Here is a 12,835-nt window from a genome sequence, read left to right as displayed (position 1 = left end):
TAAGCTCCCTCAACTGTATGTTACTCTGCCTAGCTGTTGTAACACTGCACATCAACACTAAGCTCCCTCAACTGTATATTACTCTGCCTAGCTGTTGTAACACTACACATCAACACTAAGCTCCCTCAACTGCATGTTACTCTGCCTAGCTGTTGTAACACTAAGCTCCCTCAACTGTATGTTACTCTGCCTAGCTGTTGTAACACTACACATCAACACTAAGCTCCCTCAACTGTATGTTACTCTGCATAGCTGTTGTAACACTACACACCAACACTAAGCTCCCTCAACTGTATGTTACTCTGCATAGCTGTTGTAACACTACACATCAACACTAAGCTCCCTCAACTGTATGTTACTCTGCATAGCTGTTGTAACACTACACATCAACACTAAGCTCCCTCAACTGTATGTTACTCTGCCTAGCTGTTGTAACACTAAGCTCCCTCAACTGTATGTTACTCTGCCTAGCTGTCGTAACACTACACATCAACACTAAGCTCCCTCAACTGTATGTTACTCTGCCTAGCTGTTGTAACACTAAGCTCCCTCAACTGTATGTTACTCTACCTAGCTGTTGTAACACTAAGCTCCCTCAACTGTATGTTACTCTGCCTAGCTGTTGTAACACTACACATCAACACAAAGCTCCCTCAACTGTATGTTACTCTGCCTAGCTGTTGTAACACTACACATCAACACTAAGCTCCCTCAACTGTATGTTACTCTACCTAGCTGACACTAAGCTCCCTCAACTGTATGTTACTCTGCCTAGCTGTTGTAACACTAAGCTCCCTCAACTGTATGTTACTCTGCCCAGCTGTTGTAACACTAAGCTCCCTCAACTGTATGTTACTCTGCCTAGCTGTTGTAACACTAAGCTCCCTCAACTGTATGTTACTCTGCCTAGCTGTTGTAACACTAAGCTCCCTCAACTGTATGTTACTCTGCCTAGCTGTTGTAACACTGCACATCAACACTAAGCTCCCTCAACTGTATATTACTCTGCCTAGCTGTTGTAACACTACACATCAACACTAAGCTCCCTCAACTGTATATTACTCTACCTAGCTGTCGTAACACTAAGCTCCCTCAACTGTATGTTACTCTACCTAGCTGTTGTAACACTAAGCTCCCTCAACTGTATGTTACTCTGCCTAGCTGTTGTAACACTACACACCAACACTAAGCTCCCTCAACTGTATGTTACTCTGCCTAGCTGTTGTAACACTACACATCAACACTAAGCTCCCTCAACTGTATGTTACTCTGCCTAGCTGTTGTAACACTAAGCTCCTCAACTGCTCCCTCAACTGTATGTTACTCTGCCTAGCTGTTGTAACACTACACATCAACACTAGCTCCCTCAACTGTATGTTACTCTGCCTAGCTGTTGTAACACTAAGCTCCCTCAACTGTATATTACTCTGCCTAGCTGTTGTAACACTAAGCTCCCTCAACTGTATGTTACTCTGCCTAGCTGTTGTAACACTACACATCAACACTAAGCTCCCTCAACTGCATGTTACTCTACCTAGCTGACACTAAGCTCCCTCAACTGTATGTTACTCTGCCTAGCTGTTGTAACACTACACATCAACACAAAGCTCCCTCAACTGTATGTTACTCTGCATAGCTGTTGTAACACTACACATCAACACTAAGCTCCCTCAACTGTATGTTACTCTGCCTAGCTGTTGTAACACTAAGCTCCCTCAACTGTATGTTACTCTACCTAGCTGTTGTAACACTAAGCTCCCTCAACTGTATGTTACTCTGCCTAGCTGTCGTAACACTAAGCTCCCTCAACTGTATGTTACTCTGCCTAGCTGTTGTAACACTAACAACATCAACACTAAGCTCCCTCAACTGTATATTACTCTGCCCAGCTGTTCGTAACACTCAACACACCAACACTAAGCTCCCTCAACTGTATGTTACTCTGCATAGCTGTTGTAACACTCAACACTCTCAACACTAAGCTCCCTCAACTGTATGTTACTCTGCATAGCTGTTGTAACACTAAGCTCCCTCAACTGTATGTTACTCTGCCTAGCTGTTGTAACACTAAGCTCCCTCAACTGTATGTTACTCTGCCTAGCTGTTGTAACACTAAGCTCCCTCAACTGTATGTTACTCTGCCTAGCTGTTGTAACACTACACATCAACACTAAGCTCCCTCAACTGTATGTTACTCTACCTAGCTGTTGTAACACTAAGCTCCCTCAACTGTATGTTACTCTACCTAGCTGTTGTAACACTAAGCTCCCTCAACTGTATGTTACTCTGCCTAGCTGTTGTAACACTACACATCAACACAAAGCTCCCTCAACTGTATGTTACTCTGCCTAGCTGTTGTAACACTACACATCAACACTAAGCTCCCTCAACTGTATGTTACTCTACCTAGCTGACACTAAGCTCCCTCAAATGTATGTTACTCTGCCTAGCTGTCGTAACACTAAGCCCCCTCAACTGTATGTTACTCTGCCTAGCTGTTGTAACACTATGCTCCCTCAACTGTATGTTACTCTGCCTAGCTGTTGTAACACTGCAACTGTATGTTACTCTGCCTAGCTGTTGTAACACTAAGCTCCCTCAACTGTATGTTACTCTGCCTAGCTGTTGTAACACTGCACATCAACACTAAGCTCCCTCAACTGTATGTTACTCTGCCTAGCTGTTGTAACACTAAGCACCTCAACTGTATGTTAGCTCCCTCAACTGTATGTAACACTACCTAGCCAACACTAAGCTCCCTCAACTGTATGTTACTCTGCCTAGCTGTTGTAACACTAAGCTCCCTCAACTGTATGTTACTCTGCCTAGCTGTTGTAACACTACACACCAACACTAAGCTCCCTCAACTGTATGTTACTCTGCCTAGCTGTTGTAACACTGCACATCAACACTAAGCTCCCTCAACTGTATGTTACTCTGCCTAGCTGTTGTCAACACTAAGCTCCCTCAACTGTATGTTACTCTGCCTAGCAACACTAAGCTCCCTCAACTGTATATTACTCTACCTAGCTGTTGTAACACTAAGCTCCCTCAACTGTATGTTACTCTGCCTAGCTGTTGTCAACACTAAGCTCCCTCAACTGTATGTTACTCTGCCTAGCTGACACTGTAACATGTTACTCACAGCCAACACTAAGCTCCCTCAACTGTATGTTACTCTGCCTAGCTGTTGTAACACTAAGCTCCCTCAACTGTATGTTACTCTGCCTAGCTGTTGTAACACACTAAGCTCCCTCAACTGTATGTTACTCTGCCTAGCTGTTGTAAACACACCAACACTAAGCTCCCTCAACTGTATGTTACTCTGCCTAGCTGTTGTAACACTACACATCAACACTAAGCTCCCTCAACTGTATGTTACTCTGCCTAGCTGTTGTAACACTAAGCTCCCTCAACTGTATGTTACTCTGCCTAGCTGTTGTAACACTACATCAACCCTCAACTGTATGTTACTCTGCCTAGCTGTTGTAACACTACACATCAACACTAAGCTCCCTCAACTGCATGTTACTCTACCTAGCTGACACTAAGCTCCCTCAACTGTATGTTACTCTGCCTAGCTGTTGTAACACTACACATCAACACTAAGCTCCCTCAACTGTATGTTACTCTGCATAGCTGTTGTAACACTACACATCAACACTAAGCTCCCTCAACTGTATGTTACTCTGCCTAGCTGTTGTACATCACTAAGCTCCCTCAACTGTATGTTACTCTGCCTAGCTGTTGTAACACTACACATCAACACTAAGCTCCCTCAACTGTATGTTACTCTGCCTAGCTGTTGTAACACTAAGCTCCCTCAACTGTATGTTACTCTGCCTAGCTGTTGTAACACTACACATCAACACTAAGCTCCCTCAACTGTATGTTACTCTGCCTAGCTGTTGTAACACTACACATCAACACTAAGCTCCCTCAACTGTATGTTACTCTACCTAGCTGTTGTAACACTAAGCTCCCTCAACTGTATGTTACTCTGCCTAGCAACACTAAGCTCCCTCAACTGTATGTTACTCTGCCTAGCTGTTGTAACACTAAGCTCCCTCAACTGTATGTTACTCTGCCTAGCTGTTGTAACACTAAGCTCCCTCAACTGTATGTTACTCTGCCTAGCTGTTGTAACACTAAGCTCCCTCAACTGTATGTTACTCTGCCTAGCTGTTGTAACACTACACATCAACACTAAGCTCCCTCAACTGTATGTTACTCTGCTACCTAGCTGTTGTAACACTACACACTAAGCTCCCTCAACTGTATGTTACTCTGCCTAGCTGTTGTAACACTACACATCAACACAAAGCTCCCTCAACTGTATGTTACTCTGCCTAGCTGTTGTAACACTACACATCAACACTAAGCTCCCTCAACTGTATGTTACTCTGCCTAGCTGTTGTAACACTAAGCTCCCTCAAATGTATGTTACTCTGCCTAGCTGTCGTAACACTACACATCAACACTAAGCCCCCTCAACTGTATGTTACTCTGCCTAGTAACACTGCTCCCTCAACTGTAACACCTAGCTGTTGTAACACTAAGCTCCCTCAACTGTATGTTACTCTGCCTAGCTGTTGTAACACTGCACATCAACACTAAGCTCCCTCAACTGTATGTTACTCTGCCTAGCTGTTGTAACACTACACATCAACACTAAGCTCCCTCAACTGTATGTTACTCTGCCTAGCTGACACTAAGCTCCCTCAACTGTATGTTACTCTGCCTAGCTGTTGTAACACTAAGCTCCCTCAACTGTATGTTACTCTGCCCAGCTGTTGTAACACTAAGCTCCCTCAACTGTATGTTACTCTGCCTAGCTGTTGTAACACTAAGCTCCCTCAACTGTATGTTACTCTGCCTAGCTGTTGTAACACTAAGCTCCCTCAACTGTATGTTACTCTGCCTAGCTGTTGTAACACTGCACATCAACACTAAGCTCCCTCAACTGTATATTACTCTGCCTAGCTGTTGTAACACTACACATCAACACTAAGCTCCCTCAACTGTATATTACTCTACCTAGCTGTCGTAACACTAAGCTCCCTCAACTGTATGTTACTCTACCTAGCTGTTGTAACACTAAGCTCCCTCAACTGTATGTTACTCTGCCTAGCTGTTGTAACACTACACACCAACACTAAGCTCCCTCAACTGTATGTTACTCTGCCTAGCTGTTGTAACACTACACATCAACACTAAGCTCCCTCAACTGTATGTTACTCTGCCTAGCTGTTGTAACACTACACAAGCTAAGCTCCCTCAACTGTATGTTACTCTGCCTAGCTGTTGTAACACTAAGCTCCCTCAACTGTATATTACTCTGCCTAGCTGTTGTAACACTAAGCTCCCTCAACTGTATGTTACTCTGCCTAGCTGTTGTAACACATCAACAAGCTCCCTCAACTGTATGTTACTCTGCCTAGCTGTTGTAACACTAAGCTCCCTCAACTGTATGTTACTCTGCCTAGCTGTTGTAACACTACACATCAACACAAAGCTCCCTCAACTGTATGTTACTCTGCCTAGCTGACACACACACCAACACTAAGCACCCTCAACTGTATGTTACTCTGCCTAGCTGTTGTAACACTACACATCAACACAAAGCTCCCTCAACTGTATGTTACTCTGCATAGCTGTTGTAACACTACACATCAACACTAAGCTCCCTCAACTGTATGTTACTCTGCCTAGCTGTTGTAACACTAAGCTCCCTCAACTGTATGTTACTCTACCTAGCTGTTGTAACACTAAGCTCCCTCAACTGTATGTTACTCTGCCTAGCTGTCGTAACACTAAGCTCCCTCAACTGTATGTTACTCTGCCTAGCTGTTGTAACACTACACATCAACACTAAGCTCCCTCAACTGTATATTACTCTGCCCAGCTGTCGTAACACTACACACCAACACTAAGCTCCCTCAACTGTATGTTACTCTGCATAGCTGTTGTAACACTACACATCAACACTAAGCTCCCTCAACTGTATGTTACTCTGCATAGCTGTTGTAACACTAAGCTCCCTCAACTGTATGTTACTCTGCCTAGCTGTTGTAACACTAAGCTCCCTCAACTGTATGTTACTCTGCCTAGCTGTTGTAACACTAAGCTCCCTCAACTGTATGTTACTCTGCCTAGCTGTTGTAACACTACACATCAACACTAAGCTCCCTCAACTGTATGTTACTCTACCTAGCTGTTGTAACACTAAGCTCCCTCAACTGTATGTTACTCTGCCTAGCTGTTGTAACACTAAGCTCCCTCAACTGTATGTTACTCTGCCTAGCTGTTGTAACACTACACATCAACACAAAGCTCCCTCAACTGTATGTTACTCTGCCTAGCTGTTGTAACACTACACATCAACACTAAGCTCCCTCAACTGTATGTTACTCTACCTAGCTGACACTAAGCTCCCTCAACTGTATGTTACTCTGCCTAGCTGTTGTAACACTAAGCTCCCTCAACTGTATGTTACTCTGCCTAGCTGTTGTAACACTAAGCTCCCTCAACTGTATGTTACTCTGCCTAGCTGTTGTAACACTACACATCAACACTAAGCTCCCTCAACTGTATGTTACTCTGCCTAGCTGTTGTAACACTACACATCAACACTAAGCTCCCTCAACTGTATGTTACTCTGCCTAGCTGTTGTAACACTACACACCAACACTAAGCTCCCTCAACTGTATGTTACTCTGCCTAGCTGACACTAAGCTCCCTCAACTGTATGTTACTCTGCCTAGCTGTTGTAACACTACACACCAACACTAAGCTCCCTCAACTGTATGTTACTCTGCCTAGCTGTTGTAACACTAAGCTCCCTCAACTGTATGTTACTCTGCCTAGCTGTTGTAACACTAAGCTCCCTCAACTGTATGTTACTCTGCCTAGCTGTTGTAACACTACACATCAACACTAAGCTCCCTCAACTGTATGTTACTCTGCCTAGCTGTTGTAACACTACACACCAACACTAAGCTCCCTCAACTGTATGTTACTCTGCCTAGCTGTTGTAACACTACACATCAACACTAAGCTCCTTCAACTGTATGTTACTCTGCCTAGCTGTCGTAACACTAAGCTCCCTCAACTGTATGTTACTCTGCCTAGCTGTCGTAACACTACACATCAACACAAAGCTCTAGTGTAGCTGAGACGATGTCCCCTACTGCTCCAGCCAAGTGGTTTGACAGGCATGTCATACACTATATGGACACCCCTTTAAATTAGTCGATTCTGGCTATTTCATCTACACCCGTTGCTGACAGGTGTATAAAACCGAGCACATGGCCATGCATTCTCCATAGACAAACGTTGTCAGTAGAATGGCCTGTACTGAAGAGCTCAGTGACTTTCAACGTGGCACCGTCATAGGATGCCACCTTTCCAACAAGTCAGTTTTCTGCCCTGCTAGAGCTGCCCTGGTCAACTGTAAGTGCTGTTATTGTGAACAGGAAACATCTAGGAGCAACAACGGCTCAGCCACCAAGTGGTAGGCCACACAAGCTCATAGAACGGGACTGCCGAGTGATTTAACAATCACTACATTTACATTTACATTTAAGTCATTTAGCAGACGCTCTTATCCAGAGCGACTTACAAATTGGTGCATTCACCTTATGACATCCAGTGGAGCAGCCACTTTACAATAGTGCATCTAAATCTTTTAAGGGGGGTGAGAAGGATTACTTTATCCTATCCTAGGTATTCCTTAAAGAGGTGGGGTTTCAGGTGTCTCCGGAAGGTGGTGATTGACTCCGCTGTCCTGGCGTCGTGAGGGAGTTTGTTCCACCATTGGGGGGCCAGAGCAGCGAACAGTTTTGACTGGGCTGAGCGGGAACTGTACTTCCTCAGTGGTAGGGAGGCGAGCAGGCCAGTGGTGGATGAACGCAGTGCCCTTGTTTGGGTGTAGGGCCTGATCAGAGCCTGGAGGTACTGAGGTGCCGTTCCCCTCACAGCTCTGTAGGCAAGCACCATGGTCTTGTAGCGGATGCGAGCTTCAACTGGAAGCCAGTGGAGAGAGCGGAGGAGCGGGGTGACGTGAGAGAACCAAACTGCCCTTGCTTCCAAACTGCCCTGGAAGCAACGTCAGCACAATAACTGTTCGTCGGGAGCTTCATGAAATGGGTTTCCATGGCCAAGCAGCCGCACACAAGTCTAAGATCACCATGCGCAATGCCAAGCGTCGGCTGGAGAGGTGTAAAGCTCACCGCCATTGGACTCTGGAGCAGTGGAAACACGTTGTCTGGAGTGATGAATCACACTTCACCATCTGGTAGTCCGACTGACGAATCTGGGTTTGACAGATGCCAGAAGAACGCTACCTGGCCGAATGCATAGTGCCAACTGCAAATTTGGTGGAGGAGGAATAATGGTCTGGGGCTGTTTTTCCTTAGTTCCTGTGAAGGGAAATCTTAACGCTACAACATACAACGACATTCTAGACGATTCTGTGCTTCCAACTTTGTGGCAACAGTTTGGGGAAAGCCCTTTCCTGTTTCAGCATGACAATGTCCCCGTGCACAAAGCGATGTCCATACAGAAATGGTTTGTCAAGATCACTGTGGAAGAACTTTACTGGCCTGCACATAGCCCTGACCTCAACCCCATTGAACACCTTTGGGATGAATTGGAACGCTGACTGCGAGCCAGGCCTAATCGCCCAACATCGGTGGCAAGTCCCCTCAGCAATGTTCCCACATCTAGTGGAAAGCCTCTCCAGAAGAGTGGAGACTGTTATCTTCTTATGATATAGGGGACGGTTGCGTCCCAAAAAAACAGGGAAAATGCAGCGCGGCAAATATATTTTTTTATATAAAAATCAAACATTCATTAAATCACACATGTAAGATACTCAATTAAAGCTACACTCGTTGTGAATCCAGCCAACATGTCAGATTTTTAAAAGGCTTTTCGGCGAACGCATAAGAAGCTATTATCTGATGATAGCACAACAGTAAACAAAGAGAGAGAAGCATATTTCAACCCTCCAGGCGCGACACAAAACACAGAAATAAAATATAAATCATTCCTTACCTTTGACGAGCTTCTTCTGTTGGCACTCCAATATGTCCCATAAACATCACAATTGGTCCTTTTGTTCGATTAATTCCGTCCATATATATCCAAATGTCTATTTATTTGACGCGTTTGATCCAGAAAAAAGCAGCTTCCAAAAAACGCAACGTCACTACAAAATATTTCAAAAGTTGCCTATAAACTTTGCCAAAATATTTCAAACTACTTTTGTAATACAACTTTAGGTATTTTTAAACGTTAATAATTGAACAAATTGTAGACGGTCTATCTGTGTTCAATACAGGAAGACAACAAACCAACGCTACTTTTCACATCTTGCGCAACTCTCAACAGTGTTACCCAGTTCCTAGATGGCCTACTTCTTCATTGCACAAATTAATAACCTCAACCAAATTCCAAAGACTGGTGACATCCAGTGGAAGCGGTAGGAACTGAAAACAGGTTCCTAAGAAATATCATTTGCCAATGAGATCTCAGTGAACAGACAGAGACCAAAAAACAAAACAATTCTGAATGGTTAGTCCTCGGGGTTTTGCCTGCTACATAATTTCTGTTATACTCACAGACATGATTCAAACAGTTTTCGAAACTTCAGAGTGTTTTCTATCCAAATCTACTAATAATATGCATATCTTATATTGCTGGCATGAGTAGCAGGAAGTTGAAATTGGGCACGCTATTTATCCAAAAGTGAAAATGCTGCCCCCTATGCCTTATGAAGTTATAGCAGCAAAGGGGAGACAAAATCCATATTAATGCCCATGATTTTGGAATGAGATTTTCGACAAGTAGGGTCCTACATATTTTTGGTCATATAGTCTCTAGTCTCTCTCTCTCTTGTTATTGAGAGGACTAAACAGTCAGCCCTGTGACTTGGGACTATTCAGTCAGCCCTGTGACTTGGGACTAAACAGTCAGCCCTGTGACTTGGGACTATTCAGTCAGCCCTGTGACTTGGGACTACTTGGGACTCTTTCAGTCAGCCCTGTGACTTGGGACTAACTAAACAGTCAGCCCTGTGACTTGGGACTAAACAGTCAGCCCTGTGACTTGGGACTATTCAGTCAGCCCTGTGACCTGGGACTATTCAGTCAGCCCTGCGACTTGGGACTAAACAGGCAGCCCTGCGACTTGGGACTAAACAGGCAGCCCTGCGACTTGGGACTAAACAGGCAGCCCTGCGACTTGGGACTAAACAGGCAGCCCCTTGGGACTAAACAGTCAGCCCTGTGACTTGGGACTCTTCAGTCAACTTGGGACAGTCAGCCCTGTGACTTCAGTCAGCCCTGCGACTTGGGACTCTTCAGTCAGCCCTGCGACTTGGGACTCTTCAGTCAGCCCTGCGACTTGGGACTCTTCAGTCAGCCCTGCGACTTGGGACTCTTCAGTCACTTGGGCCCTGCCCTGCGACTTGGGACTCAGCCCTTCAGTCAGCCCTGCGACTTGGGACTCTTCAGTCAGCCCTGCGACTTGGGACTCTTCAGTCAGCCCTGCGACTTGGGACTCTTCAGTCAGCCCTGCGACTTGGGACTCTTCAGTCAGCCCTGCGACTTGGGACTCTTCAGTCAGCCCTGCGACTTGGGACTCTTCAGTCAGCCCTGCGACTTGGGACTCTTCAGTCAGCCCTGTGACTTGGGACTCTTCAGTCAGCCCTGCGACTTGGGACTCTTCAGTCAGCCCTGCGACTTGGGACTCTTCAGTCAGCCCTGTGACTTGGGACTCTTCAGTCAGCCCTGCGACTTGGGACTCTTCAGTCAGCCCTGCGACTTGGGACTCTTCAGTCAGCCCTGCAGTCAGACTTGGGACTCTTCAGTCAGCCCTGTGACTTGGGACTCTTCAGTCAGCCCTGCGACTTGGGACTCTTCAGGGACTGGGGACAGTCAGCCCTGTGACTTGGGACTCTTCAGTCAGCCCTGCGACTTGGGACTCTTCAGTCAGCCCTGCGACTTGGGACTCTTCAGTCAGCCCTGCGACTTGGGACTCTTCAGTCAGCCCTGCGACTTGGGACTCTTCAGTCAGCCCTGCGACTTGGGACTCTTCAGTCAGCCCTGCGACTTGGACTAAACAGGCAGCCCTGCGACTTGGGACTCTTCAGTCAGCCCTGCGACTTGGGACTCTTCAGTCAGCCCTGCGACTTGGGACTCTTCAGTCAGCCCTGCGACTTGGGACTCTTCAGTCAGCCCTGTGACTTGGGACTCTTCAGTCAGCCCTGTGACTTGGGACTAAACAGGCACTCTTCAGTCAGCCCTGTGACTTGGGGGAGCCCTGACTTCAGTCAGCCCTGTGACTTGGGACTCTTCAGTCAGCCCTGTGACTTGGGACTAAACAGTCAGCCCTGACTTCAGTCAGCCCTGTGACTTGGGACTCTTGGGACTCTTCAGTCAGCCCTGTGACTTGGGCCCTCAGTGACTTGGGACTCTTCAGTCAGCCCTGTGACTTGGGACTCTAAACAGTCAGCCCTGTGACTTGGGACCCAGTCAGCCCTGACTTGGGACTCTTCAGTCAGCCCTCAGACCCTGTGACTTGGGACTCTTCAGTCAGCCCTGTGACTTGGGACTCTTCAGTCAGCCCTGTGACTTGGGACTCTTCAGTCAGCCCTGTGACTTGGGACTCTTCAGTCAGCCCTGTGACTTGGGACTCTTCAGTCAGCCCTGTGACTTGGGACTCTTCAGTCAGCCCTGTGACTTGGGACTCTCAGCCCAGTCAGCCCTGTGACTTGGGACTCTTCAGTCAGCCCTGTGACTTGGGACTCTTCAGTCAGCCCTGTGACTTGGGACTCTTCAGTCAGCCCTGTGACTTGGGACTCTTCAGTCAGCCCTGTGACTTGGGACTATCCAGTCAGCCCTGTGACTTGGGACTCATCAGCCCAGGCAGCCCTGTGACTTGGGACTAGTCCAGGCAGCCCTGTGACTTGGGACTAAAGCCCACTTGGGGCAGCCCTGTGACTTGGGGACTATTCAGTCAGCCCTGTGACTTGGGACTATTCAGTCAGCCCCTGTGACTTGGACTAAACAGTCAGCCCTGAAACAGTCAGCCCAGTGACTTGGGACTAAACAGTCAGCCCTGTGACTTGGGAAACCAGTGACTTGGGACTAAGCCCTGTGACTTGGGAGTCAGCCCAGCCCTGTGACTTGGGACTAAACAGTCAGCCCTGTGACTTGGGACTAAACAGTCAGCCCCGTGACTTGGGACTAAACAGTCAGCCCCGTGACTTGGGACTAAACAGTCAGCCCTGTGACTTGGGACTAAACAGTCAGCCCTGTGACTTGGGACTAAACAGTCAGCCCTGTGACTTGGGACTATTCAGTCAGCCCTGTGACTTGGGACTAAACAGTCAGCCCTGTGACTTGGGACTAAACAGTCAGCCCTGTGACTTGGGACTATTCAGTCAGCCCTGTGACTTGGGCTGGGGGTGCAGAGAGAGGAGAGGGAATGTGTGGCAGACTTCCAGACATATCTCTGCTGCTTGGCACACAGACATGTTTGTTATGCCTGGAACATATGTATTAGATCATCAGCTTGTTTCTATGTAAAGTAATATTGTTCTGTGTGACATTCACAGAGCCTGTCAGAATAGGTTCCTGAACTGAACACGCTGGTGTCCCCAGACATTCACAGTGCCTGTCAGAATAGGTTCCTGAACTGAACACGCTGGTGTCCCCAGACATTCACAGTGCCTGTCAGAATAGGTTCCTGAACTGAACACGCTGGTGTCCCAGACATTCACAGTGCCTGTCAGAATAGGTTCCTGAACTGAACACGCTGGTGTCCCCAG

The 12,835-nt window shown here is 46.7% G+C and overlaps 1 protein-coding gene across 1 annotated transcript in view; it reads left to right on the top strand.

Moving 5' to 3' along the window:
• Window positions 1–12,835, top strand: part of LOC135573631 (AT-rich interactive domain-containing protein 5B-like) — a 135,635-nt gene that overhangs the window by 9,962 nt on the left and 112,838 nt on the right.

The sequence above is a fragment of the Oncorhynchus nerka genome, linkage group LG10 (genome assembly GCF_034236695.1).
Source record: "Oncorhynchus nerka isolate Pitt River linkage group LG10, Oner_Uvic_2.0, whole genome shotgun sequence".
In the NCBI taxonomy this organism is placed as follows: Eukaryota; Metazoa; Chordata; class Actinopteri; order Salmoniformes; family Salmonidae; genus Oncorhynchus; species Oncorhynchus nerka.
This window is presented reverse-complemented; position numbering and strand designations above follow the sequence as displayed.